We start from the raw sequence: 25,379 nt of genomic DNA, 5'->3' as shown, positions 1-25,379 counted from the left end.
CAGAGCTGTAAATGATAAATTTAGGACTTAGGAGGAACTAACCAGTTGTAAATGCAAAAAGTATTCAAGTTGGCCAACAGCTTTACTTCTTTTTAAGTTAAACAGATTCTCGATTATTCCTATAATGATGCCATGCTTGCTCTCTAGCTTTGGGCTGTGCTTTCTTAAGATAAAACGACACTGGTGAAATTATAGCTAGCAACCTGGGTACCTGTGTAACGGGTTCTTTTCAAAAAGCTGAGGTGCCTAGGCTACTCATTTCACTAGAACATAGCAGAGGAAACCTATTACAGTTTCTAAGTTTTCTCTCCATCCTTTATTGGCTTCTCTCCTTGAGAGAAAGTAACTGGCCATGTGCTCATATATTCTATTTTGACTTCCCTGCACAGGAGTTAAGTGATAGAGGTAGGCTGTCCGGTCTCAGCCAAAGTTCACTTTTCAAACCCAGGTTAAGGAAAAAAGAAGCATCAGCTGTGCCCTCTGTTATAACTTGTTATATTAATAGCATGTTACAATGATCATATTTGGGGCAGATTAGGCTAAATAAAATACACCAAAATTAATTTCACATGTTTCCTTTCTGGAAATACAGTTACCAAACAATTTTACATTTTATATGTGCCTTGCACTATATTTCTATTAAAAGATGCTGATATATACAACCACAGAATGGGACATTGGCCCACTATTTTGGTGACATCATGCTTACTGTAACTAAGGAGCAATAGTGATGAGGGTGCTGGATGCTTTGGTCAGACACGTGACCCCCAGCAGTTTGAAGAACCTACAAAGGTTTAGGAGCCTATGACATTGCTGAAGTTTTCAGGAGCCCAGATGTCAGAGCATCCAGGGACATACCCTATAAAGAATACAGTATTGAACTTTGCACCACCAATCACTAAGAGAAAAGTATAATTGGTGGGCCTCTTCCGTTTTTAGAGATACTCCACACTTGGGAATCCTATTCTAATGAGTTTATTGGGTGACACAGAGGATGTTAATTTTTCAGTCACTCCAAGAACAAGAAATAGCTCTGGATGAGGTCTAGTCTGCAGTAAAGAAACCCTGCAGCTTGGTCCATACAACCTGACAGAGCCCACGTGGTGGAGTTAGTAGCGGGGGATCTAGCTTGTCTCAACAATCTCCCTCTTAACATTTTCCCAGAAATGTGAGCAATCAGAATCTTAGAGAAGCTGTGCATGGATGGACTGACTGTAATGTGAGAAGCAAGTAGATTTGATCAATGCAAAGGCTTGCTCAGTAGTAGATGTTTTGGGTTGCTTACCCAAACACGCTTCACTGGGCCAGGGCTCCCATCCTCTAGATGCTAGGGATATTAGCTCTCAAAAACTGCCCTCTACTCCAGAGTATTCCTTTAATGAGTGGGAGCTTCTATTCCCAGATGACACTCCTTACGGGGGCCAGGCAGATGTCACTATCTGACAAATAAGGGGGCAAAAATGTTAACATCCTTTGACTCACGGTGGGACTGACTCTGTTGAACAATGAATAATCCAGATCTCCCCATGGGATGAGGTTTAAATTATTCCCAGTCAAATTTCCATCCTTGCTTAGCTTTCTTTCCCTGCTTTCTTTCCCTGCTTTCCTCACCTTCCATATCCTTCTCTTATCCCTCTTTTTCCTGACAATACTCTTTTAATAAATTTCTTTAATTAGAATTCCCACCTTAGGCTCTACTTTCTAAGAACTCAATAACTTTCTGATGGAGGACAATAAAAACACTCTCTCTGGTCCTCTAGTTTATGCATCTAGTTTATGCACACAAGATAAAGGATGTAAAAGCATCCCACAGACCGATGAGTGTAACCATGGGCTAATATTTCGTATAGGTCTGGCTTACTATACTGAGCAAGCCACCTAGACCAGCACCAGAGCTACCCAAGGGGGAGTGGAGTCTAGAATGAATAGTAGACAAGGAATATAATGAATATTAGGTCTGGTCTGCAGTAAAGAAACTATGTTAGGTTATTCTGTATTAGCTTATTCTTAATGTTGTTATGATTTTAGTGTAATGCATATTAGAAAGGGGGTAACAGTGATAATTGTGAAGACATTTCAGGGAGGGCAACTTTAGAGCTGCATTATGAGGATGAGTAGGGAGTTAGGGGAAAAAGAAGAAAGAAGAAGGATAGTACAGGCCATGAGAATAGATCAATTAAAGGGGCCTCAGAAATAGGTATGTGTATAGTCTCATATCTCTCACAAAAGCTTAGAGCACAACTTACTATTTATGCCATGCAGAACAATATTTAGGTTTAGACTTTTATAGTATAAAAAATCCTTAATCAGAATAGATGAGATTTATTCTTCTCCTTACTTTCAGACTGTAAGCAGTATCAGAGCAGAGACTTGCTTAGTGAACATTAATCACTCCTGGGTCCTTTTAACTGATGTATAATATATACCCCCATTTGCTCTGCACATTCAGATTAGGCCATGATTTAAAATACTATGTTATCTCTGAAAACTTTAAAAGGTATAACTGTTTTCCTGACCTCTCCCTTGAACTCTCTACTTGTATATCCATCTGCCTATTTGACATCTCCACTTGAATGTCTAACAGATATCTGTAAATGGATGAAGAAAACACCTTTCAGATGAGTTGCTGAGGGTTCTGGGGGCTAGCACATAGTAGGTATGCAACAAAATCAAAACATACAAAAAAAAATGCAGCTTGGTTCCAGAAATATGAGCCTGGATTCATTAAGAATGGAGCATAAACAGAACCAAGATGAAATATTTTAAGACTTACAAGAAATTAAATTTTATTTTAATGTGAATCTGCTCCTACTATCGTGTTTCCCCGAAAATAAGATCTAGCCGGGCCAGCAGCTCTAATGCATCTTTTGGAGCAAAAATTAATATAAGACCCCACATTATATTATGTTATGTTATATTATATTATACCCGGTCTTATATTAAGACCGGGTATTATATTAATTTTTGCTCCAAAAGACACATTAAAGCTGATGGTCCAACTAGGCCTTATTTTTGGAGGAACATGGTATAAGAACTTTGCTATACATATTTTAAACAACTGCAAAAAGATTTAAATGTGCGTGTCTGTATGTGTTTGGGGATTTGATATCTGTGTAAAGACAGGAGACAGAACTAACGTGTCATTGGCAGGCAGATGAAATATTTCACTCAAATGTAAATAATAGATCTGTGGAATTAGAAACATTAAAATGAAATGAAATATTTGGTGAAGCACAGAGTTCTCCTCTTTTAAAATATTTACTTTGTTTCCAACAAAACAGAATAAATGTATTTTTCTCTATTCCTCCTGCCTAAAATCCTGGACATTACATATAGATAAACATAAGACTCTGAAATGTGGAAATAAAAAGACAGACCTCATAACCCAAGGAACAATACAGTGGTGAGTTCCCTGGGTTTTGTTTTTGCCTCACATGGTCTAGGACTTGGAGCTTAAGAAGTCAACAACCATCAAACATCAGCAAACATCAGAGGGTGTAGACGAAAAAAAAAAAAAAAAAAAAAAAAAGACATCAACAAAATGGCAGACTTAAGCCCTCACATGTCAATAATTACATTAAATGTAAATGGTCTAAATATACCAATAATGATAGAGCAGATTTAAAAAATGACCCAACTACATACTGTCTAGAAAAAAAAAAACACCTCACTTCAAATATACCTATACAGTCATGCTGACAATTTAAAAAAAAATTTTTTTAAACTATAAAAAGATATATCATGCAAACATTTATGAATGAAAGCAAGGAGTCGCTAAGTTAATGTCAGATGAAATAGGCTTCAGAGTAAAAAAAATTATTAGAGATAGAAAGGGATATTAAAAAGGATAAAAGTGTCAACCTACCAAGAAGACATAACAATCCGCAAGGTATATTTGTGTACCAAGCAAACGAGTTGCAAAATAGGTGAAGCAAAAACTGATAGAACTAAAAGGAAGAGAAAAATCCACAATTATAGCTAGAAACATCTCTCAACTGGTAGAATGATCACATAAAAAATCACCAGTGATACAGAAGAATTCAACAACAGCATCAACCAACAGGATCTAAGCAATATATTTAGAACAGTCCAACCAACAACTACAGAAAACACATTATTTTCAAATGCACATGGAACACATACCACAATAGATCATAACTGGACTACAAAACAAACTTGAACAAATTTTAAATAATTGTAATCATATAAAGTCTGTTCTTTGACAAAACTGGAATCAAACTAGAAATTAATAATAGAAAGACAACAGAGGGCCGGCCCGGTGGCTCAGTAGGTTAGAGCTCGGTGCTCCTAACTCCAAAGGCTGCCAGTTCGATTCCCACATGGGCCAGTGGGCTCTCAACCACAAGGTTGCCAGTTCAATTCCTCAAGTCCCACAAAGGATGGTGGGCTGTGCCCCCTGCAACTAAGATTGAACATGACACCTTGAGCTGAGCTGCCTCCCGGATGGCTTGTTTGGAGCACAGACTCTCACCCACAAGGTTGTCAGTTCAATTCCTTGACTCCAGCAAAGGATGGTGGGCAGCACCCCCTGCAACTAAAATTGAACACAGCACCTTAAGCTGAGCTGCCGCTGAGCTCCCGGATGGCTCAGTTGGTTGGAGTGCGTCCTCTCAACCACAAGGTTGCCGGTTCGACTCCCGCAAAGGATGGTGGGCTGTGCCCCCTGCAACTAGAAACGGCAACTGGACCTGGAGCTGAGCTGCGCCCTCCACAACTAAGACTGAAAGGACAACAACTTGAAGCTCAACGGCACCCTCCACAACTAAGATTGAAAGGACAACTTGACTTGGAAAAAAGTCCTGGAAGTGCACACTGTTCCCCAATAAAGTCCTGTTCCCCTTCCCCAATAAAATCTTAAAAAAAAAAAAAAGACAACAGAAAAATTCTCAAATAATTGGAAGTCAAACACACTTCTAATAATGTGAAATGCAAATTAAAAGCACAATGAGATCACTGTACCCTGATCAGAATGCAAAAAATAAAAAACAATGACGTCACCAGAGGGTAAGGGGGTTGGGGAGAGGAAGATGAGGGTCAGGGGGATCAAATATATGGTGATGGAAGGAGAACTGACTCTGGGTGGTGAACACACAATGGGATTTATAGATGATGTAATACAGAATTGTACACCTGAAATTATGTAATTTGATTAACAATTGTCACCCCAATTAATAAATTAAAAAAAAAAAACAACGACAATGACAACACAAATGACGCAAAAATGTGAAGAAAGTGTATCATTTACACAATATTGGTGTGAGTGTAAAATGGTACCGCCAGTCTCGAAAATAGTTTGGCAATATCTGAAAAACTGAATGTGCAACTACCATATGACCAAGCAATTGCACTCATGGCTATTTATCCCAGAAAAAGGAGAACTTATGTTCACACAAATACCTGTACACAAATGTTCACAGCAGCTTTATTTGTAATAGCCTAAAACAGAAAACAACCCAGATAGCTTTCAACAGGTGAATGGTTAAACCACCTGCACTCCACATCCAGACCACAGAACAATCCAGCAATAATGAAAAGGAATAAACTACTGATGCGCTTAACGACCTGTCTCTATTTTGTAGATAAGGAAGTTAGGACTTAGAGATTAAATTATCTATCCGACCGGCCGAGGTGGGATGTGAACAGACAGGCTTACTCCAGAACCAGCACTTTTAGCCTAAAAATGTATCACTTTCCCCTGCACCTGTAAAGCTCATCTACCCCATCATCACCTTCCCAGAATACACACAGAGACTTTCTTGGCAGCACCTAAACCTAAGACTCTCTGACTCTTTTCCTTTGGGACACTGATTGAAAATGAAAGATCAGATAAAAACAAAAAAATTTGATTTTGACAGGTGTCGTTCAACCTGTGTAGCGTAATGAAGATGCCCCGTGGCTTACAATAATCAATTCTATGACAACCATGAAAAATGTGCTGCTCAGCTCTCCTGCCACAGGATCCCAGGTTGCTACCCTTCTGGATCTGACCCAGTGTTACATAACTTTCTCAAAGTCAGAAAGCTTATTAATAAGCAATAATAAAATAGTATGACTCCGCCATCCAAGGTCAAGGCTTGGATGAGGCAAATGAGACAACTGGCATTTAAGGGGGCATTCACTCCCAGGTTGGTACCGGAGCCAACCCTGCATTTGCATAACCCTGAGAATGAGTGCCTCTTTCAGTTTGCACCCTAGGCTTCTCTTTACCTCACCCTAGTCCTGGACCTGCCATAATCCATACTCCAAAAAGTAGGATCAAACTTTTAATGATAGTTGTGGATCCTGTCCTCTTGTGGTTTTCATGTTGAATTTCTCCATGCACACAAAAATAGCACAAAAGGTACACGGTCTCCAGTGTGAATATTAAAGCTAACCCACCCCTTCCCTGGCTTCAGTTAAAAGTATGTGGATACATGAAAGGTCACAGAAATCATCTCAGTACCGTTTGTCAAAACTTCAAGACACCCTGTGACACGTAAGCTTTCCCAAACACTTTCCATCTTCTTTCTTTCCTCTACCTTGTTCCTCTTTTCTGTGACTGTGATGGTGATTAATTCACGCCCACTGCCTACTCCATCCAAGTCTGACTAGGTCAAGGTGGGAATCTTTCCTTTCTTCCTTACTGTTATTAGAAATCAGAAGACTGGATCTGCAGCAGGGAACATTTCTATGGCTGAAGCAAATTACCCAACTCCATTCTCCTCGATGTTTTTAATGTATCTGATTCAGTATTTCAATACATATCTGAACACAATTACTTGTAGACGTGGTTACTGATGCAACAATTATATAACCTTACACATTTCTAATTGGTTACCCCAAAGTGAAATTACAAAGCTAGAGACAGAAACAAATGTCTCAACGTGTTCGTTCCAGATAATAATCTTTCCTTAACCAAGAAAAGGGCTTGTGAGAGAAGGGTTTACTTCGGCACCGTGATGTTGCATAAGTCACACTGGGAAATTTAAGGTTCGTGAAACCACCCTTCCATTTCTTGCCCCCAGCCAAATATCAAGTGTCTTCAGTTAGACAGTTTTATTATTAAAGTCTTTTTCCGTTGGAAATTACAATTCTGAAAGGCTTACAGTTCTGTTTTTTTATTGCTTAGCAGTTCCACTCAATGATATAACATCATGGCTTAATATTTAGCATAGAATATGGAAAAACACCAGAGGGGATAATTAAGCTCACCAAATGGGACGCTGAAATCCTTCATGAGCCAGTGGTAAAATGAAGACTACATTATTAAACTTATATAACAAAAGTTCCAGTCTCTAACTCTAACTACTTGAACATGTTGGCTCCTCTTGGCCATGTTTTATACTTCAAAGGAAGACAGCCAGGTAGTATAATTTAGAGAAGAAAACTTTAAATAATAGAGGTAAAGTAAGAGCATTAACTTGTATTTGCATCTTACCTCAATGAATCACGCAGCCTCACTAACACAATCCATGAGCATCAAGAGTATATATATGCAATTAATATTCTAAACTCTATTACATCATCATGAATTCTTTACTCATCTCAGAATGTAATCTCCAAAGACTTTTATCTCAGTGAAATAATTATCGATTTGGAATTACTTTGATCCTCCAAATAAGGCCAATTATTTTTTTTTCCCCATCAGGAAGGCCATCCAGAATTTGATCGAGAGTAATTTCAATCCGTTTCACAGTCATATTTCTTCCAATGTCTATTTCTGAATTTATTTTATTGTAACTTTACAGTTAGTATTTGACAGCACATTTTTTACCTTTTTTATATCCACAGTAATTTTGCCCATTTTCAATGTGCCAGAACTGAAAATGGACACATCACTCCTGCCTTTTTATTTTATTTCCCCCGTATTTTTAACACCAACTTTTTCTCTTCATTTTCTATTTGCTCCACTGGGATCCCTAAAACACAATTTACAGCAGCTGCAAACCCATTGCATTGCCTTCAATTACTGTATGTTGCTGCTTTGGGATTCACAACTTATTCCTCTTCCTTAAAAATTTTAAAAATATCTTATGAAACGTGATATGTTTCCATAGAGACTCAGTTGGATAAATCATTTTGTATATATCTCAGGTCATTATGGAACTCTTCGGAAAGAGGTTATAATTTTACTAGACTCTAGTGTTTCTGTATATAGAGTTTATGAGAAAATAGAAACTGACAATAATAGTAATATAGGCTTCCAGAGATATCTAGATACTTTGTTAAGGAGGTTGACAAGAATTTTGAGGGCCTAGAATCTTTGTCATATGAAAAAACAGTTCATATATAACAGAGGTTAAAGGACTGCCTCATTCTAAATGAGTTGAAGACCATAATAGTATCAATCTCCCTAAGTACCTTATGTTCACAGTGCCTAGCTTATTCATCCATCCATTCATTTAACAAATAATTTCTGAGCAGCTACGAGTTTCAGAGATGACAAAGGCCAAATATCTCATTCACAAAACCTTTTGAGGAAAACAATCGCAATTCTGTCATTCATCCTTTACTAGTTTGACCCAATCAACTCTTTTTTTTTCCCAGTTTACATTTCCCTCATCTTAGCATTCTTTCCCAATTCTAAACCATTGCCCAGTTATATGAACACTAAGCTTTAGGGAGGTTGATTACTTTTGGGCCTTAATGCTAGTCTTCCTTGAATTCTCATCCCTCAGAAATACCACTGAGGACTGAGAATGTGAAGAGAGAAACTGGTCTCTTCCTGGAGAAACCTAGTAAACATTAACCTCCAATGTGTAAGAATTAAGTCAAGTAAGGTATTTTTTAAGTACTAGCATATGTCTACCACCTCGATGGATCTTAAGGGGATTCCAAGAGGTACATTCATTCAAAAAGGGTTTTCCACCCAAGAAAGCATATAAATAATTTGGGGAATGGTGATAATCATAGTAAGAGAATGAAGAATTTAGCTTACACTGATTTTACTTTCTCTAAAGGCTGCAGAAGTGAGTCTTTAGAGATTATATTCAAGACATATTTTTAAGAGTGGGTAAAATGGAAATTTGGAGCTGTATCAGAGAGAGAGTTTTTGTTTTAAAGGCACTGAGTGGTATTAGATGTTATGATTTAGAAGAGGCTGGATCCAGGTTTCATAGTTTGAATTCCAGGAAGGTCAAATTCAGTGTGTGGACAAACTCTTCATTCCCCTTCTTGGAAAAAATCAAGGTCTTTTCCAAGACCTTGAAACATGGATTCTACAAGATCCATGTTCTCCTCGAGCACTGCTATGGTTCTTTAAGTTACTAAGCTCTGCCCTGGTCATGACCTTCATGGAAGAAGATAAATAGGAAGAGTGCAAACAAATTCTAGGATCCAGCTTCTCAACCACAGCTCTGTATTTCTATTCTGAGTGTTAACAGCATTCTTACCCGCTTTAGCTGACACTAACATTCTGAGTACACGTTTTGAGGTCTACTCTATGCTTATAGCCTTATGCTAGGAAATATCAAAATACATAAACAAGATTAATAGTGCCTACCTTTCTGGAATTTACTTCTGAATAGAGGATATAAGATATTTACAAAAATTCAAAAAGCAAATATAAATCACATGCCAAGGTGACAGATAGATAAATGTTCCAAAATTCTAGCGAATCTAAGTCCAATAATGGACGATCAAGAGAAAAGTACAGGAAGCCAAATCTGCTCACTGAAGCTGTAAATCAGGATGATTATTTATATGTGAAGATTCTCCCTTAAAAGAAATAGGCTGGATGATAAATCCCACGAGTGTGAAGAGGCACAAAGTATCACATGGATTTTTTCCCCCTCTCATTCTTACATTAATAGCTGACATTCCTTCACAGAGCACACATTTCAACAGCTAGGCGAACAAAGTCAAAGCAATGTGTCTAATTGAATCTCCAATACTCAAGTGAGTTTGTGAAATTTCTACAACTGCCTTGCAATTTATACCCCAAGTATCATCTGAAGGTGATAATGGTGACGATGGCTACTGCAGAAGGCAGGCAGTTGTCACAATTTAAAAGCCCTTCATTCCTGACATAGCCTAACACAAGGCAAAAATGAGCTTGTCCTTGAAAGACTGTGACCATTTTCCTCTCAAGTTGCTCTTTAATTATACAAATGAATCACTCTCCAGTGATTGTGTTGGAATGAGCAAAGCACAAATTCTCAGCTCCCGATTTCTCCAGAGATTTGAACCCCTCCTAGCAACTGCTGACTTGACTTCTTGCAGAGAAAAAATAAGAATGTCCGAACATTAGTACTAAGAGAATTGTTTGGCAACTAAATTTAAGAACAGGATTGGCTCTCACTCAACACTTCCAAAGTCTCAGAAGAGATTTTTGAACACTCCACTCAACACTGTAGAATTTTACGTTATCAAAAATAATGATCCAGAGCCTTCCTGAGACATCTTCATTCTATTTTAGCCTGTGAAAATGTTATTTAGCTGAACAATAACTTGATGGATTCTATTTGCTTATTTATTGACTCTGAACTAGGGTCAGTTTTATTCCAGGTATGAACCAGTGATATAAACTAATGGCTGGCTACCTGTTCTGTGCTCAAGTAGCAATGTCTGCTTTGAAACTGGAATCTATAGTAATGGGCATGACAAGGGGCAAATTCTGTGATGTCTTAAATTACAGTGATCTGGAGGGTAGGATGAAGAGGTAAGAAGTTAACAGGACCATGGGCGAAAACCTACAAAAGCCTGTGCTCACACTCCTGAATGTACATTAAAACTTTGAATCAACTTCCAGGTGGCTATCTAGAAAGAAGACCTGGCTACCAGAAGCCACTATATCTTGTTCACACAGGAACATTCTAGATTACTGTCCACAACCAATCCAAAAGGGGTAAATTCTTCTTTCTTACAGACTAGGCACCTATCCCAGAACTGTCCTATTCCTGCCCCCTTTATTTATAGTCAGTGTATATTCTTTCAAAACAACTTACACCTTTCCCCCCACAACTCATCATATAAAAGGGCCATGTCAGCCCCAGGATAGCAGACATGTTTGTCTTCTTCATTTTGCCCTACAAAGAACTGGTGGTTTAGACTGTGTGTGCCAGGACCTGGTCCTTTTTCTGGCTAGCATACGGCTCAATAAACCCTTTCTTTTACTACAACTTTCAACCTTGAAGGTATTTTTATTGTTGTTTCACAGGCACCACACTCTCGCCATCCTGGTGATTTAATCTGCCCAATATACAGGCATGTTCTCACTACCTTCTACATAATTTCTCTAAGCCTCTCTTTCCTCGCTTATAAATGAGGATACTCATTTATGTAGCAGGGCTGTAGATGACATTAGATGAGGTAAAACAAAGAACTTAGCATGACACCTTGATGCATTATAGGTGCCAAACAGTGTGATTATAATTGTTCCCTTTGTTCACTATTGACATCTTTAAAATTTCACCGTTCAGTTTTTCAATGCAAATGAACTATTTTGGCTCTCCTCCTCATCATTGTTGCCATCATTATCAGCACCTAAATTTAAATTTTTAAAGCATTTTACATTTATTATCTCATCAAATATTTACTGCTTGAACACCTCCAATAACAAGAACATCTCCAACAATCTCATTCGCAGGTCAACAACTCAGGTTACAAGATACTAGTCCTTCCTTGTATTTCAGGAAGATACCTGCTGTCCTGTAAGTTTCACTCATTACCTAGTCCTTGGTCTCTCTTACTGGAGCATTCAAGTCTGATGGCTTTTCCATCTGATACGTCTTTAGAAATCTAAAGGTGATTGCTATTGCTACATCCTTGGAGTCTTTTCTAAGAAGTTCTATAGAATCACACAAATGCTCCTGTGGCCCTTTTTGAAACATGCTGACTCTAAGGCATTGTCCCTTAGACTCAGCAATCAGAACTTTTTGTATCCACTCCCAGAATCCTGATGCACGTGATCCAAAGATCCCAACATGGAAGGACCAGTTTGTTAAGTATCTACAATTTACTTAGGCAGGTTTACTCCCTCACTTTCTTCCCTCTGCTCTGTGTTCCTATAGTGAATACAGATTATACTGATGACTCTTTGGCTTCCTTTGGGGTTCTTATGACTGGAAGCACCAAAGAAGAGACCATGGACTCTGTCCCATGGGATCATGCCAGGCTGGGCCAAAGAACTGCTCCTGGCTGGGGGCCCACCCACGTGCTCTCTCCGATTTATAGTCATCACTTCTTCCTGCTGTACCTTCAGACGTCCACATAATAAAGACTCTTTGTTCTTACTATTCCTAGGGAGCTGTACTGTACCTAATGATTTCCCTACATTCTGTCTCTTCTTTGTAAATGGTACTTTTGTAATCTCTTCTTTAAAGTCCCCAGTTAGATTGTGCTATCCATTTCCCACAAGTTTCCTGGCTGATACACTGGTTTCAAGGAAGCTGGTTCAAATCCCCTCTTCTCCACTTGTTTAGTAGTGTAGCCTTGGGGAATTTAAAATCCCAAAGCTTCAGTATTCCCACTTTGAAATGGGATAATAAGGATACCCACCTCCTGGAGGAGTTAAAAGAATTGAGTACGTATGTATGTTAACTAGTTAACTAAGGGTCAGGCACATAACAATAAGCATTTGATGAAACTTAGCTATAACTGTTGTCATTCTTTTCAGTCTAAATTTAAAAACTACTCAGACTTTGAACTCAGGGAGGCGAAGGAGAATTTAGAAAGTCAAAAAATAATTACATCAAAGGAGGAGAAAAAATATAATTACAAGGTAAACAAATATTTTAAAGGAGATTGCAACCTAAGGAATTAGACTTAAACATACTTCTCATTTTTATCTCAAGAAATTTCTGAAGCTACAGAAATCCTTTCAAAGTAAATATCTGATGAGAATTTAGGAACACATTTCATTAAGGGGAGTTAGGATTCTAAATTAGAAATATAACAAGCTTTAGCTGATGTTTTTTAAAGTCCATTAAGATAAGAAGATCCCCAATACTAGTCATATTCATTGATTTAGTTTGATGAAAGTCAAAGATAAAAATGTGGAAAAAAATAAGGATTAGACCAAATCCCATATAATCTTTCCAGTAGGATTACTTATGTCTGAGGGTTTTTTCTCATCTTAACAGAGCACCTTGAAAATTCTGGTCTTACTGGGAACAAGAAGATAACATGAATCCTTTCAAATTTATTTAGTTTTTAAAAATAACCCACATCGGCTACATGGGAAAAAAGCTTAGTCTGAGAAAAAACCCTCGGGCAACACTCGGATCCACATTCGTTATAGTCTGCCAACACCATATCATTACTTCAGGTTCAAAGCAAAATCAATAGCAAATCATTTGACTTTGTAATAGCAGAAACCAAGATGCCACCAACTTGAAGGCTGTCTGGAAAGAAGACGCTACGCACCATGTGAAAATACTGTGGACGATTTCAGCATCAAGGGCAATGATTGTCCAAAATCCGGCTTTTGTATGTGTGTATTTTTTAGGCAGCTAAATGCCTTCATATAAATCTTAGTATTTGACAAATTATCTCTCATAAAGAACATGTGTGTGTTAGTTTCTGCTTTTATAAGTTTGTCAAAAGCCAAAGGAACAATAAGAAGAAGGACAACCACCACCCACAAAACAAGGGGATATGTATTTGTCACAACTGAAAAAGCTCATGAATTTCATGTGTGGGAATCTCCTACATGTGAGCCAGAGACAGGTCCCAGCTTCTGTGGCTTTAGAAAATTATTAGCAACATGCCTTAGGCCTCCTATTTGGCTACTTAGTTCAAATTATTATGTATTTAGTTCATTCCTATGATTCACTTCTCTTCCTATTGATAGTTGGGAAGGTTAGCTGTTGGCTGGGATTGGTATCTGCCATTTACAGTCTTGTTTGGATTTACAAGGGGGCAAATGAGTTAACCTAAAAAGGAAATAAATACAGGGCTGTAAGACAACAATAGCTACTTCTCATTTGCACAGAATCTCCTCAGGTGAGAACCAGGAGGTGTCTCAGGTAGCCAAGGAAAGGTATACCTTCCATGCCAGGCATTAGGACGAGGACAGAAAAGGTGGGTTATCTCTGTGTGAGAAATCATTGGACAGGTTGTGTAGTTCATAAAATGATAAATTATTTGTACTTCAAAGAACTCGAGGCAACATGTAATGTAATCCTGTTTAACATGAAGATGCTGAGGTCTGGGAAGTTACATGGTCTATCAAAAGGCTTATCTTTGTTAAAAAATAGTTGTAGCGTTTGATTAGGCTAATTCATTTTTATTTCTTTATTCCTACTACTCTCTTACTCTCTGATTAAATACTTTCATTTCATAGGCTAAGGGCATTTGCTCTCCATAAGGACTTGGAATATACAATCTTATATTCAAGGTAGATTATATGCAAGGTAGATTAATAAATCTGCATTCTGTTTTTAGAAAACAAATAAATAACTAAACAACGTACTGGGTTAATAGTGTATTCCTGGGAAAATTAAAATCATACAATTAAGCTATGGAAATCCAAGAAAGCTAAGATGGCGAATTTTCCCCTACTGGTCTGGGGGTAAAGTGGTGATCATATCCATTTGCTAGTCCATTAGCCAGCACACAGATTTTAAACATTCACTTTGTAGATTCATTTATCCCTACAATCATCAACCATTGTTGAAACTGTTGTCCTCAGGTCTAAGATGAAAGGGTTTAGAGCAAAGTGATCCCAGTCTGTGGGGCTTCTTGATAAGGTCTCCCGGTAACGTTTTCCCTCCAGAGATGAGAAGCAATTAGAGAAAGGAAAAGGTGATTTTGTTGCTTGTTTATCTGCTTATGTTTAGAAAACATTCGAAACTCTCCTTGAATTCTCATTAACTTAATGTCATGCAAAGAATGTTGCTTTGATAGTATCTGTAAGGATTTTTAATCTCCTAGCCTTACCTACTATGGAAAACTCCGGCTCATCCTTAAAATACTATTATTAATAAGTATAACACTAAGCGGTTAAGAGCTGGGGCACTGAGTCGAGTCAAGCACATGAGTACAAATCCTCTTGCTTCTTAAAAGTGTAATCTTCATCAAGTAACTTTCACTCAGTTTACCCATCTGAAAAACGGCGATTCACTGTATATCTTTGTGATTGGATTATTATGAGAACTAAACGAAACCCTGTGTATGAAGCCACTGATGTAGAGCCAGGGTAAAAGGTCAATAAATGGTAAAGTTCTTCTTATTGTTAATAAGTGTTACATTTGATAATAGCCTAAAAGCAAACAGACTTGTTACCGCCCAATAAAGTGTGTTATATAACAATGACGGCACAGAGGGGAAAATGGCTCATCCTGACAGAAACTGCCAAGGAATGTGGAAGAATATGAAGTAAAGTAAGAAAGGGAAGGGCAACCTGCTAAAATAAGGAGGAGAACATAGCGACTACTTCTGTCCTGCAAGAACTGGAAGAAAAGTTTGAAGAAACATGGCTGAATAGAATCCAGTCTAGGCAGCTGCCTGGAAAGGTCTTTCTGAGAGAAGCTGTGGCTTTCGGCCGTGATGTAGCCAATCCCCAGTAACTCAGCAAGGGCGGAATGAGGGGATGAAATACCTTACTTAACGTCACTCTCCTTCCACCCATCCTCTAATCTGCCCTAACATCCAGTGACCGAAGATAACTGCCAATCAGAAAGCAGAGTTCTTTGACACTGGCCATGAAAACCAAGGCTTTGGGGACATAACAGGGTAGGCAGGGGTGCAAAGTGGATCTGCAGGGCAAACGGAAGATAAGCCACCCAGGAAGCAAGAAAGAAGGAACGGGCAGACCCCACCACACTGAGAAACCAACCAGTGCTGTGCGTCTCTCCAGGGACTGACAGTGGGGGAGCAGCCCCTGGTCCCTGACAAGTACCCCGAGGACCCAGCCTCCCAGTGGCCTCTGCCTGCACGCTTTAGCTAGTGGGCTCTTAGGCACTAGGTTCAGGCTCAGCCGAGAGTGTGGCCTAGGAGTGTGGCTTAGGAGTCCAGAGCATCAGGACTCTAAAGGACATCCAGGGGCTTCAACAATGAGAATATCATGTCTTATATTATGGCACAGAGAAGATAAATCACTTGCTCAAGATCACACAACCATTCATTGGAGAAATTGAGCTGTGTTAGTTCTGGTTTGCATGATTCCTTTCCATTGAGCAAATGTGCTTTGGGGGCTTAACCCTTTTGGCTTTTATTTTCATTTTCATAAAAAGATATTTTTATGATGATTTATATGACCATATCCTGCTTGATCAGCAAAACACACTCAGTGAAACATTTACGTAAGCATGAAATGTGGACTTGGTTGCCTTTCAATACTGTTAGCCTTGCCCCCCCCATAAACAGACATAAGTGATAAATGTGGGGAAATTACATAACATTTTCTTCCTGACAAAATTATTTATCTGGATGCTCTGAATTCTGTACTGATGCAAAAGGATTCAAAATACTTTTCGGCACTTGGATTAAAAGACAGATTCTTAGATTTAAGAACTAAAGATTAAACCTTAACAGGATTAACAGTAGCTTTATCCAAATAGTACTCTAGACTTCTGGGATAGAGATGAGAATAAAATTTTAAATTTCTACAGAAGTCAATAGACTTTTTTTTTTTTTTCCAGGAAAAAGTGTCAAATACATGGAAAAGGGCAAGAAAGATTACTGGGTATCCCTCCAGTGGAGTGGGACCCTCTGGGGATAATCTCATTCTACAGGTAAGCACCTATAATTTCGCTGTGACATTCGACTATAGTAGAATGATACCACTGGACTGTGACATTCAATTTTATCCCACGAGCTCAAACGATAAGAAATCTTGTCAGTGTTCCAGAAAGGAAGTTTAGCAAAACAGATGTACATTTTTCTATAGTTTTGTGTTTTTCAAGAATAATAGGAAATTTTTATACTTTACAGTATCATTTATTTTAATAAAATATAGCACCTTAACTGTATTTTCTTAAAAATATAAATATGGTAAATATATTATGTGGATTTTTGACACATTTTGGAGAAAAAACTTGAAATCAACGCAGGGAAAGGGAGTAGGAGTTTCAATGTAGAAAATCGAGTATCATGCAAATGATTATTGTCCACAGCAATAAAAGTGAATCTTGTCTGGTAAAAATAAAATTAATTTTCCAATCCATAGAAAAGATGACATCAAACATTACGTTTTATTGCCCAGAAGGGCATTAAATAAATAAATAGTTAGTTTGGCATCTATTATTACATTCATTTTAATATTCAAATTTCAGTATTTATTGCCCAGAAGGGCAATAAGTAAATAAATAGCTAGTTTGGCATCTATTATTACATTTATTTCAATATTCCTTATTGCATGATTATATTTCTTGTCTTTCAAATTCACCTTTGAAGCCAGTTTTTGCATCTTCCTGGTTTCCCATTAATTGATGTTACATAGATCTTTGATGTTACATACATCTTTAATACAATCTTTTTAAACTTTAGTGATTTTTGAGTAACATTCATTTTTATTGAGTGCCTACTTTATCCCAAGTAGTATGTGAGACACTGGGAACACAAATGGTGAAAAAGGCAGAAAATATCCCAGTCTTAATAGATATCACAGTCTAGCACAGACAACAGGCATTAGAATAAATTTAAAAACAAAAAACAAAACATACAAATAAAATTCTGGAGGAAAAAAAAATTGACTTTTAAGAGCATGTCACAGAAAAGCTGGACCTGGCAAGGCAGTTCAGCAAGATGTACCTCCTGTTGATCTGGAAAAAAGTTACGTAACCATTGTGAAGTAAGGATGCGTATGGGTAAGAGTTTTTCCATAGAGGAATTAACTCTCATTAAGACTCAGAGATGGAAAAGGCAAGTCATTTTTGAGCAAAAAAAGCCAAGAAAAAGTGGTAACAGAAGAGGAAAGATCATTCAGGACCTTGTGGTCCATGTTAAATATTTTGGTCAGAAAAATACAAATTGTATGTATGTTCTTAAAACTCTACAATAGGTTCCCATTGCTCCTATGATTTAAAAAGCCAATTATTTCTAGCAATACCAGGAGGACAGAAAAGAGAAAGAGGAGCACAGATGTGGAAAGTTTGCTTTTGGTTGGTTTTGTTTAGTGGGAATAGTAAGTTTGATTTCACATAGAATGAGTGAAGTCTGCCACTTTGTGTTTCATGCTGAAACACTTGGCCTGCCAAGATTATTAGGGTGCCTACTGCAATTACGTTGACATAAACATTGAACCCGAGGCAGGAGACCTGGGAAAGTAATAGGTTCCCATGTAATGACCCTCTTTTTAATTTATTTAGACTATATAAATACATACACCTATATAAACAATAAAATCAAAGTTACGTTTCTGACATTAACTCCCAAGATGGATGAGCCACGCTATGTCATTTCTCTCGGTTAAAGCAATGACTCTTGGAAGTTGTTTATGTTAAACTCATTTTGAGAGAACATCTCAGATTCTTTTTCATTCCCCTGTGAAGTCTGGCCCTGATGGAGTTGAAGAGACTGGTCTTCAAGGGACACTTGGGCTCTAATCGCTGGAACCTGGGGCCACTTTACCTAACACGGCAAATGGGAATCATGGTAGCAGATGGCAGTGAGGTTGCTAATTAGCTGAATTTAAAATGGAAAGGCTATCCCAGATTATCTGGGTGGCCCTGATATAATCACAGGGTTCTTTAAAAGTGCAAGAGACGGGCAGAAGAGTCAGCATCAGAGTGATACATTGTAAGAAAGACACAACTGCCCATTGCTGGCTTTGAACATGAAAGAGGACAACTAGCCAAGGAATGCTGGCAACCTGTAGAAACTGGAAAAGGTTAGGAAACAGAGCCTCTCCATGGACATCCAGAAGGAGCCATCCCTGCTGATGCCTTGACTTAAGGCCAGTGAGATTAATGTTGGACATCTGACCTCCAGAATTTTATGATAATAAAGTTGTGTTGTTTTAAGCCACGACGTTTGAGCTAATTGGTTACGCAGGAATGAGAAACTCATACACTGACTGATAAAAGCTGTTTAAAATAAAAGATTTCGCTCCAAGACAAAGAGCGAGCCAATGGCTCAGTCCCATATCGGTTTACATTTGGCCCATCTTCCACAATCCACCACCGCCCCCAACCTGAAGTGACTAAGCTGAACATAATGGTCAGTGTTCCTGGTACCAAATCAACACACATCTGGACACAGGTAAGGAGCGACTTTATTCAAAAAGGTTACTGAAGTAAAGAAAGGGGGATTATAGCAGTAGAAAGAATGCTCTGACCATATCTACAAGGATCTCAAAGGTCAGGCAGGAAAGGGAAGAGTAAGCAATAATATTAATCCCACTTTTTATTGTGTATTTCTGAAGCTTTATTATCCTGGGGACTCATTGACTTTGGAGGGACTGGCCCTGCTAGGACTAGCCAAATCCTAGACATAGTAAACAACTTGCCCCCTAGAGAGTGAATGCCTTTCATAAGCAACCAATCTGGAGCCCATCCCCCAGCTGTCTCCTTTATTGGATTCTCACAGGACCCTCAGACTCTCGGCTATTATTGCCTTAACTAAATCTCCCCAAGGTCAGTTACTGAACAATATGGAACAGCCTCTATGCCCCAGAACTTGCTAAAGTGATTCAAAACAAGCCAACCCTGCTACCTGTCTCATCCATTCTTTCCTGCAGAAACCACCATAAAGGCTCTTGTACACGTTTTCCCCTCACTCCCTCTGCCATCTGACTGACCCTGACACTTCCCAGTATGGCCCTGCATGGCATGCCCTGCTTCCTGTTTCTAAGAATCTGTGAGCATAAAAAACCTCTTTCAATGACAGCAACTCCCATGTCTATGCGTCTTACCAACTTGATTAAAACAAATGTTGCATATTATTCTTTAACGATATTATTCTTTAATATATAATAAAGAATATTATATATTTCTTTCTTTAAGAAATATATATATTCTTTAACAAGGCTAAAAAGAACTGGACATAGAAAGTGGTAAGAGTGGATGCAATAATCGGACAATTGATAAAGGAACATTTTAAGTGGGAACAAACAGTTCAGCTAATCCTTTATGAGACAAAAAGGGAATTTGAAAGGTCTGCATCTGGCCTTGGTATAAATAAACAAGAATTCATCATCAAATTTTATGTGAGACGTATGGAGAAGGGTGGTTCTTCTCAGTGAGCAATTTTCAGGAACACAAAAAGGATGGGGGAATCTTTTTTGACTGTTTCTGTTTTCCAGGAAAACAGGTCTCAGATAAAGTTCAATATTGTCACCAATTTTTTTGGAATAGGAGGATTCTTATCATGGCAATTCATAGTATTTAACTCTGCTTTTTAATTTTTTTCTCTACCCATAAGAGCTTTAATAGTGCTTCTGGAGTGGGATAAAATAAAATTTGAGGGTAGATTGTAAATTTTGTTTGTGAGATTCCATTAGACTCAAAACCAACTTTGCTGAAACAAACAATTTAGGGTTAAAAAAAGAGAAAATAAAAATTCCAAAAATAAGAATTAGTGCACTCTCTCAAAACTCTTGTGGAATATTAGCTCATCTTACGTATTATCAGACTAATTGCAAAAGTAAAAGCAACGTAGATCATTCCTGAGATTCTTTCAGGGCTTAATACAGATGCTTCTGCTAAGAAAAAGCTGCCTTTGTGTTTCTAAGCCCCCAACCGATTAAATTCCACCATGTTCTGTCTCACTTTCATAGAACACTATGCCTCACCTCCTATCCCACTGAGAGAGGGCCAGTTGGTAAGGGGGTCAGGGAGGAGGAAGAGGAAAGAGGATGTGCAAAGAATTAACTTTGATGTATGAATTTGCCTCCCACAGGGTCTCAATCATAGAACAGAGAGGAAATCATAACATAATGAAATTGCATTCATGCATATTCACTTCGAAGGGATTTTATTTAATATTAACAATATATTAAGTCATGATTTAGCTAATAAACCAGCAAACAGCGATTCATATCGGGATTGTCTGACTTCCTGTCAAAGAGCTGCATTCTGGTACATGCCCAAAGAGTGGGATAAACAACTTAACGGAGAATTAATGAATTGAGAAATACCTGAAAAGCTCTGTCTATGATCTGGGTTCTTGGAAGAACTCCAAGTAGTAGTCTTGATTTTGATGAATATTACAATTTATCCAGTTAAGAAGTACCTCATAAATACTCATGAAGCATTTTATTAGATGACTACAAATACTTAAAATCTTATTTTGCAGTCCTTTTCACCACAAAGGAACAAAGCAGCAGTCTGTGAGCTGCATATTATTTAGCCTTGCTCATTGCCAGCAAAAGTCACATCACGTGTTTTAAAAAAAAACAAAATGTTTTAACACTCGTGTTACTGCACAAATCTGGTGTTTGAGACCTGCCCTCGTACCACTGTGATACATTATACACTGTGATACATATACATTGGTTGCACATAATCAAGTGTCACATCTTCCCTGGGGCCACTGCAGTCACATGACGTGAAAGACACACAGTAATGCTAAAGACAGTTAGTGTCCAGTTGCAACAACCATGTTTCCCCAAAAATAAGACCTAGCTGGACCATCAGCTCTAATGTATCTTTTGGAGCAAAAATTAATATAAGACTCAGTCTTATTTTACTATACGACCAGGTATAACATAACATAACATAACATAACATAACATAACATAACATAACACATAACATAATATAATACCAGGTCTTATTTTACTATAATATAATATCCAGTCTTATATTAATGTTTGCTCCAAAAGACGCATTAGAGCTGAGTCTTATTTTCAGGGAAACATGGAACTTAGGTGACATTGGAAACACCAACAGCTCAGAGGGAGAAGGGCTCAAAGCGGTACCACAGAACTGCCTCACAGGAGCAAGGTTTTGTAAAACTTTGAAAATGTTCGCCTGTCCTACCATTACAATCAGTGCCCTTCTGGTTTCTCATCTCCACATACACATGCTCATTATCAGAACAGTGCACAAGGTAAACCAAAAAAGCAAATAACACTTTCATTGGCCGATCAGAGGGAAAAGGAGCAGTGACTTATACTGATTCTGCCCACCTAGAGAACACAATACCCTAGGACTTGCAATTCTTCCAATTTACAACCCCCTTCAGTTTCATGGACATTTACGTACCACACAATTGTTTCCAACATCCATTTATAAACAAGCATGAATCCACTGAAATCCATCTAAACCACCTTCTTTCTTTACTCAAGCCTTTCTTCCTTCCTTTTCCCACCATTTTCAAACAAATATCCATAAAGTCTCTTGTTTATGAACTAAGTCTGAGCTACTCAGTCCTATCATAAACCTGACCCTTCCATTCCAGTCCATTTGTTCGCTGTATGAAAAGTCTCTGTAGGTGCTAGCACTCTGATTCAAGAAATTCTCCAGAACATTCTTACCAGCTACAAGTTTCCCGGATTTGCTTTCTCCTAATCATCACTTAAGAATGCTTATTCAAAATACATATTCCAAAGAGTGACAACAGCAAGATAACAGAATAGGAGTTTTCTACCATCATCCCTCCACCCCCCAACAAAGAACATGGATTTTAACAGCCCTTATAGGTGCCAGTACCTTTGTGGGAGTCTAGGAGTTCAGCAGAGAAGTTCCAACATACCATTGCAGCAAAAACTCTGAAAATAAATGCATTGAAGAGGGTAAGAACAGTTTCAATTTACCTGTGTCACCCCTCCCCCAAGGAAGCACAGCTCATTGCCAAGAGTCCCCATTCTTCAATAGAAATTTAAAAGAAACTAATTCTGGAGCTGAAGTATAGTTGAACATACTTTCCACGATATGTCTGATCTAGAAGTAGTCAGTATAAATTTTGTAGTTAAAAAAACAAAAGTACTTCTAATGAGTTACATATAATTATCCAAACCATTATCTGCCACATCTACCAATATTCTTTGGGGCATAGACTGAACCTGCTAGACCCTCTGATATAGAATGTTGGAAATCTCTGGTGGGTCACTGAATGCTCCTGAACACATTTCACTGGTAAAACCTAAACTATCCCTCTGGATTCCACATTTGTACTTCAAAAAAAAAAAAAAGTAGCAATCCATTTCATAGATACATTGGGTAAAAGTTACACTAACATGGAAAAGCATACAGAATACAGAACAAGTCTCCCTCTCTGACAAACTACTAAATTAAAGCAACCAGTTTGGGTACTTCTTTCCAAAATGGCCACTCTTAATTTTGTTCAGTTTCTGATAACATGCTTTGAAAATAAGCAAAACTTAACCAAATTAGAAAAGGAGTTGAATTCTCAGAATAAGCATACAAGCAAAAAAGAACAACAAAAAAGAACCGTATGTTTCTGCTACTGCCCAAACTTTTCTTAGACACCTACATATGAATGCCATATCAAAGAGACACTATGAAAAACAGGAGAGCAAACTGTGATTAGTTCAACTGGCATATTGATTATTCTACACAGGGCACTATTCCAGGCATATCCGGGGATTCAGAGCAGAATAAGCTACGGTCTTAAAGGACCACTTGGAGCTTATGATGGAGTGGGTAATACATGACTACACACAACTAAAATTGCAAATATTAAAGCATACTGAGTGAATAAAGAGAACATAAGTCATCGCAATGAGATCTAGGGTAGAGTTTATAAAGTGACATTTGATCCTGTTTTTATAGATCAGGCTGAAGTTTGACCAGGGAAGTCTAAGTTGAAAAACATAATGGGATCAAAGTTACGAATATTAAAAACTACACAGTATGTTTAGGTATATTGGGGAAAACTTCAGCTCCAAAAGTATGTTGATTATAGTCCATGTATTACAAAGTGTGTGTTCCCTTATGAACTGTATTCATTCGGAATTAGATTAAGGACTTTATAGGCCAGAAGTCATTCGAACTCAGTACGGATGAGCAATTGTCAAAAGTTAATAACTTGCACTGATTATTTATGATCCCATTGAAATTTCTTTAATTAAGCTGGCTTTCATAATCCCTTTCTAATGCCTTATCAAGTTGATTCTTATCTGTGTAAGCGCTGACTGCTGCAGACCAGGGGATCTGTTATGAGACTGAAGATGATATAAAAGAATTTTAGACTTAAATGAACAATTGAACGCTAGCTACCTACTCAGCGGGATTTAGGTAAGAATTCGTCTCTCTGACTGAAGTCTTCTATCCTGAGAACCAGATATGTAACATTCCACTCCTAAAGCTGGAGCAGTTGCCTCGCATGGCCAAACAATCCTTTGCCATTGTCTAATGCATAGAGTTAGAAGAAACCATCTTATCAAGCTATCAAGCCATCATCTTTAGATCCCTTTTCAGACCCCTTCTTCCGCCCTCCACCCACCACTCCCCGCCCTCCACTCCCCACTCCGGTTCAAGCCGTTCTCGGTCTAGTTGTGTAGGACACAGCTCCCTGGCCCTTACTGGTATTATGAGCCTTGCACCCCACCCCTACCCCCCCAGGCAGTCGTTGGTCGGTCGTTGGTTGGCTGCTCACAGCCCCTCATGGTAGCACACACAGGGAAAGCCATTGTTCCCAATCTTAGCTGTAAAGGGCGCAGCTCACTTGCCGATGTGGGAATCGAACCAGCAACTTCGGCATTAGGAGCAAGGTGCTCTAACCACCTGAGCCACCGGGCCAGCCCGTAGTTGAATTTTTTTTTTTTAAAGTTATATAAAATGGTATATGCATTTTAAGGCCAACTTGCAAACCCTGACTATTTGCCAAATAGAGTAAACAGACTGATCTCGAAGCTTTAAAAAGTTTGTGGTTTTTTGTTTGTTTGTTTGTTTTTTTTTAAAAAAGCAATATTATACAGATAGTTTCGAGTTGGGATAAATGTTTTCTTTTTATCCCAACGTGTTTTATACCAAAATACTTCCATTTTGAAAAAGTATCTGTTAATTCAAAGCTGTTTTTAGTTAACCATAGTTAACTTTAAATTTGGGTTTTTAAGCCCAAAGAGAATGTTTTTATAATCCTCTTCAAGTTCTGAATCCAGCTTGCTTGCACATTTTCAAATTAGTGCATTAAATACAACTTTACATATATATTCTGTCTTCATATGTTATTTTTGGTTATTACATAAAACTTCTTCATTTAATAAAAATGAGTGCCTGGAGATTCTATCAAGGAAGACAGATTAAAAAAAAAAAAAACTAAGTTCATGAAACTATGCCAGGTATTCATAAATCCCGTGCAGAAAAATAAAGATAAGGAGAGAAAGTAATAGAAAATGGTGGCCAGGGTGCTATTTTCTATAAGGTGGTTAGAGAAAGCCCCTTGAGTTTCTGTTTAAGTAGAGACTAAATGAACAAAGGAGAAAACCATGCAGATAGTGGGGTAGAAGGCATTCTGGGCAGAGGGCAGAACAAATGCACAGACTCTGAAGTGGGAACATGCCTGGCTGTTTTGAGAACAGCAAAGTGGCT

The sequence above is a fragment of the Rhinolophus hipposideros genome, assembly GCF_964194185.1.
Source record: "Rhinolophus hipposideros genome assembly, chromosome: 21".
NCBI classification, from domain to species: domain Eukaryota; kingdom Metazoa; phylum Chordata; class Mammalia; order Chiroptera; family Rhinolophidae; genus Rhinolophus; species Rhinolophus hipposideros.
Note: the sequence above shows the minus strand (reverse complement) of the source record.